The 4,990-nt window shown below is 36.8% G+C and overlaps 1 pseudogene; it reads right to left on the bottom strand.

The window, feature by feature from the left end:
* Positions 1-3,041: 3,041 nt before the first annotated feature.
* Positions 3,042-3,724, bottom strand: LOC140523892 (S-adenosylmethionine synthase pseudogene; annotated as a pseudogene).
* Positions 3,725-4,990: the final 1,266 nt, after the last annotated feature.

Genomic DNA, 4,990 nt, shown 5'->3' with positions numbered 1-4,990 from the left:
TTTCTATTTGAAAAAAAATAATAAAATTCAATACCACCACACACAATAATGCACTTTAAAGTGCATCGACCTTTCTTTCTATGTCCATTCTTCATTGGATCAGAGAGAATTTTATGGTATCATGGTTTTGACTGTCAATATTAACTGAAAGAAAAAAAACTAAAGCAAAAACAAAAAAAAGATTAATCATTCATAAGTTTTGTTGGTTTGTTTTTCACCAGGACTATTTTTCCTTTGGATTTGGTTGAGTGACACCAGGAAATGCTGGCCAAGGAATCAATTGATTTGCCAGAGGAGGATTGTCAAAGATAGATCCTTCATTTTTTTTTCAAGTGTGAGCTATTTATATTGTAGCATTGCATCATAAGAAATCAATCTTTAAACATTTATTAAAAGCCAAGCCTAGCGGTAAGTCCTAGGTACACAATAAAATGAAGAAACACAGTAAAACTGCCAAGCTGAGGTTTTTTGTGCCCAACACATTTTTGTTTTTTTTTAGAAAAAAGCAGTCCATTTCTTTTGCTTATTTCACCATTAAGTTGTCATTTTAAATTAATTTCATTATAATTACCATTATAATTATCAAGCATTTGTTAAGTACTAACTGTGTGCCAGGAACTGTGCAAAGTAACTGTGGATATGAAAAAGACAAAAATATAGTCCTTATATTCAGGGAACTTACTGTGTTATATGGGAGAGAAAATTCCATTCTACTTAATTAAATTAAATAAATATTAAATTAAGTACCTGATGTCTAATAGGTACTGTGGAGAATATAAATAAAAATAAGATTTAGTCACTGTTTTCATGTAATTTAGTCTATACTGGGAAATAAAACCTTAATATAATACAACATATGATATATTATTAAAAAAAGAACACATATATAAAGCATAGGAACATAAAACATACTAAGTGTTTGGCAAAGGATAACCAAGCCAAGCTAAACTTGGGAGAAGGAATATTTCAGAAAGAAGGAAGATGATGAACATTACAAAACCATGGAGATAGGAAACCATGGTACATAATACAGCCACATTTAATTGTGAGTTGTGCAAGTTAGTTAAAGTGTAGTTCATACTGCTAGTTAGTAAGAGTCCAAGGCAAGATTCAAACTCCTGCCTTGCTGATTCCAGACCTAGTACTTTATCTTACTGGTCTCTGAAGACTTTTGAAAAATGTTAATATTTTGTTTCAAAATATTGTTTAGTAAGAAAAAATTCCTTTCAATTTTTCTAGTTACCCTAAGTTCCACTCTCCCATTCTAGTCTTTTAAAGATCCCTAGTATTAAATAAGATCGCATCTTTAGCGTGAGTGCCTGTATTGGTCATGATAATTTTAGGAGATAAAAACAGTTGAAATATGGAGGATAATTACCATCCTACAATTTATGATGGCAAACCAAAAGCCACCTCAGATATTTTCTCTTCTCACACACTTCTCATGCTCAACACTCTCAAAGACTCCCTTTCCCTTTCACAGTTATTATTCAAGTTTAGCTAAATTCCATGTATAACAGAACATAAGGCCTCCATCTTCTCATATTCCTTTCAGAAGTCTGGGTTCCCCAAGGCTACTTTCATTCTTAAAATAAATTTGTAGGTTTTTTTTTTTTTACCATAGTAAACTTTTTCATCATAGTAAATTTAGTTGTCAGCCACAGATATTTAGGTTTCATTTTGTTTTAAGGTAGAACTCAGCATTCTATTTATATCTTCCTTAAATTGGAGAACCAGACATATGTAATAAACCTCCAAAAATAGATCCTGAAAGGCACTTTCTGCTTATGGAAGTAGTCATGCACTAGGCATGTAAACAAGCTGGCTTCTCTGTATCACACCAGTCAAGTCAACTTCTTCCATGACCAGCTGCTCTAGCTCTGCCCTTCCTTTTGTTAATACAAGCCAGACCCTCTTGTAAGTGTAACCTAAGATTCTTCTATAAGACACCCTGGCCTATCTAGGAATGCTGGAAACATGTTAATGGATTCATAGTGTCAAGGATTTTTTTTAAAAGCTGCCCTCTAAGGTGGCAGCTTCTCTGTACTCATATCACATCCCAGAATACAACAAATAAGCAATTAGAAAATACTCAAGTATGGAGGGATTTCCTTTCCCTCCCCACCAAAAGCATTACTCTCTGAAAGAAGCTGATTTATCTGTATCTACACCAACTGCTCAGAAAGTTCATTGGACCTGGTTTTGAAAATAAAAAAATTTAAAACCCTGGGAGGAGTTCTTGTGCAGTGTGGAATATTCAGTCTCTCTTATAAAGAAAAAGTTAACCATCACCAAAGTGTGCAACTTACAGTCTCAGATACCACCTTGTGACATCTCTGTATGACATTACAAGGCTGTCAAATGGCTGCTTAACTAGAGCTGGGATTGGTGAGATTTGACTAGTGCTGCAACCATACAGAGGATTGGTTTACTACATAAAAAAATAAAAAACAAAAACTTATTATGTGCATCCTCCAAAAGACAGCCAAGTGAAGACATTTTGAGATTTGGTGCTGTTTAAGAGATGGTCATTAAGAGTATAAGCACTAGAAGGTGGTTCAACCAGTAACTGCCTTTTTCATGAAGTCAGGCTAGAGTTTCAACTGGAACTTGCATTGCATGCAAGATTAATTTGGTAGAGAACACTCGTTGACAAAAACTACATAAATAGAAGTGAGTCAGATTATAGGGAACGTGGGGGAAGTCTTCACATTCATAATAGAGCTCAAGACATCATAAAATCATACTGACAGGGTAGTAGTATTGTTGGACATAGATTACAAATGGAACTATAACTTGATGTGCACATTACAAGGACATTATTCAGCATTTGATGGGAGAGTCAATGTAGTTCAGATTTCGGGGATGGGTGGTGGGACACAAAGGTTCAATCTTAAAACATCATTTACTAAACATTGCAGTCTGCTCATATCTAGGCAGTTACATGGATTACCTATGCTCACCAAATTCGTTATAATGGTGAGCAAAACACCAGGGACAGAATAGCAGAGCCCAACTTACAGTCCCCACAAAAACTGAAATCAGATCACCTTTTCCTTTAGAACATCCCTCATTTCATCAATACATACATCTTCATCATGTTGAATAGATAACATAAGTGTATGGATCCTCATAAGGAGAAAAGCACCACCACCCTACATATATTACACAGTGACTTGAATTTTGGAATCTTGGCTTAACCAAGGCAAAGTTCCATTACACCACAAATCAGCAAATTAAGCATTGAGCTTGTCAGTTACCACAATAATTAGGAGCATGCATTCTTCAGTTTCATCAGTAGCATAACCAAACATCAATCCCTGGTGTCCCGCACCAATATCTTCTTCATTTTGATCTAGATGAATGCCTTGAGCAATGTCTGGTGACTGCTGCTTCAAGGCTACCAGAACATTGCAGGTCTTTTAATCAAACTTTTAGAAGAATCATCATAGCCTACATACTTAATTGTTTCCCTAATCACTTTCTGATAGTCAATGGCAGCTCCAGATGTGATTTCACCAGCAAGTAGCATCATTCCAGTCTTAGCAACTGTTTTACAAGCAACTTTGGCATCAGCGTCCTGCTGAAGGTGAGCGTCAAAGATTTCATGACTAATCTGATCACAAATTTTATCAGGGTGCCCTTCACCCACAGACTCTGAAGTGAAGAGGAAGGTGCCTTTCTCAATGAAGGTCTCCTTGGAGTGGGTGAGTTGCCCATTCATGGTTGTGGCAAAGAAAGGGGCACTGAGCAATATGAGACAGAGAAGGTGGAGGGTGCTCAGAGGTCAGCTAGGACACTAGTAGGACACCAAGGTACTGCGAAGCTGAAGACTCAAATCAGAGGATCATCTCCATGGTGCAGGCAAAACCAGGCTCCATTTTTGATGGGAAGAAATATTTATTGGATTAAAATTTAGAAATTATGTTATTCTATTGAGTTTGCCTATGCATAAACCTGAATATCTAATTTTTGTTGTTCAGTCATTTTGTTGTGTCCAACTCTTCATGTCCCCTTTTTGGGTTTTCTTGACAAAGATACTGTAGTGGTTTGACATTTTCTTCATCAGTTCATTTTATAGATGAGCAAAATTGCTCAGTATCACATAGGTAGTGTCTGTGGCAAGATTTGACCTCAATAAAAAGAGGTTTCCTGAATCCAGGATCAGTACTCAATCCACTGCACCATCCAGCTGCCCAAATATGAAATGGATTCTTTAAAATGAGCATATGGCCCTGTCAGAGACTTTTATAAATCTTTCACTAACCTTAATCCATTATGCTCTTTAAATCTTGTTTCTCTTCAAGAAGGGGGAGATTAAACCCCTAAACTAAAAACCCAGAGTACAAATTTGTCTTGAATTAACTTCCTCTTAATTTTGTGGAAGTAATTTCTGTGACCTCAACCAGTAATTTTTGTACCCGGGGCAAGTATAAGGGTTGAGGGAGAAAATTCATTAAGACGTGGTACACCATCTTGTGGTGGGGAGATCCCAGAGTCCATAAGGTTGATGCTTGGTAGAATGTGAGTGGGGAAGAAATAGATCAGAGGAGAACTGATCTTGTGAAAAGTTACCAGAGATGTAGAAAGGCCTTGGAATCAAGCACTGGCCTTGAGTGGAGGCATGCTCTCCCTTCATTACAGTCAAGACACAGAGTTCATCCCTTTTGCCTTGAATACAGCTACACTGGAAAAGGGATGATATAATTATCAGATAATTTTCCCATCTCTCAGATTGATAGGGAGCAGGCATACTGGTGGGACTAGGAACAATGCTTTTCATTTATCTTGACCACAAGATATAAAATTATGTCTAAGGTTCACTGAGGTGCAATGAGTTGGCCAACAGGGCTGGGAGAAGGGTGAAATGGTGAGACTATGGTGAGGAGTGTGGTTCTGGCGAGGAAATAATGTAAAGTATGTAAGAAAATGCAAAGAACCTTACCTAAAGAACTCAGTGGACCACATAGTATAAGAGCACTACTAAGGT

This window comes from Notamacropus eugenii, chromosome 2 (assembly GCF_028372415.1).
Source record: "Notamacropus eugenii isolate mMacEug1 chromosome 2, mMacEug1.pri_v2, whole genome shotgun sequence".
In the NCBI taxonomy this organism is placed as follows: domain Eukaryota; kingdom Metazoa; phylum Chordata; class Mammalia; order Diprotodontia; family Macropodidae; genus Notamacropus; species Notamacropus eugenii.
Note: the sequence above shows the minus strand (reverse complement) of the source record. Positions and strands in the feature narration are given on the sequence as shown.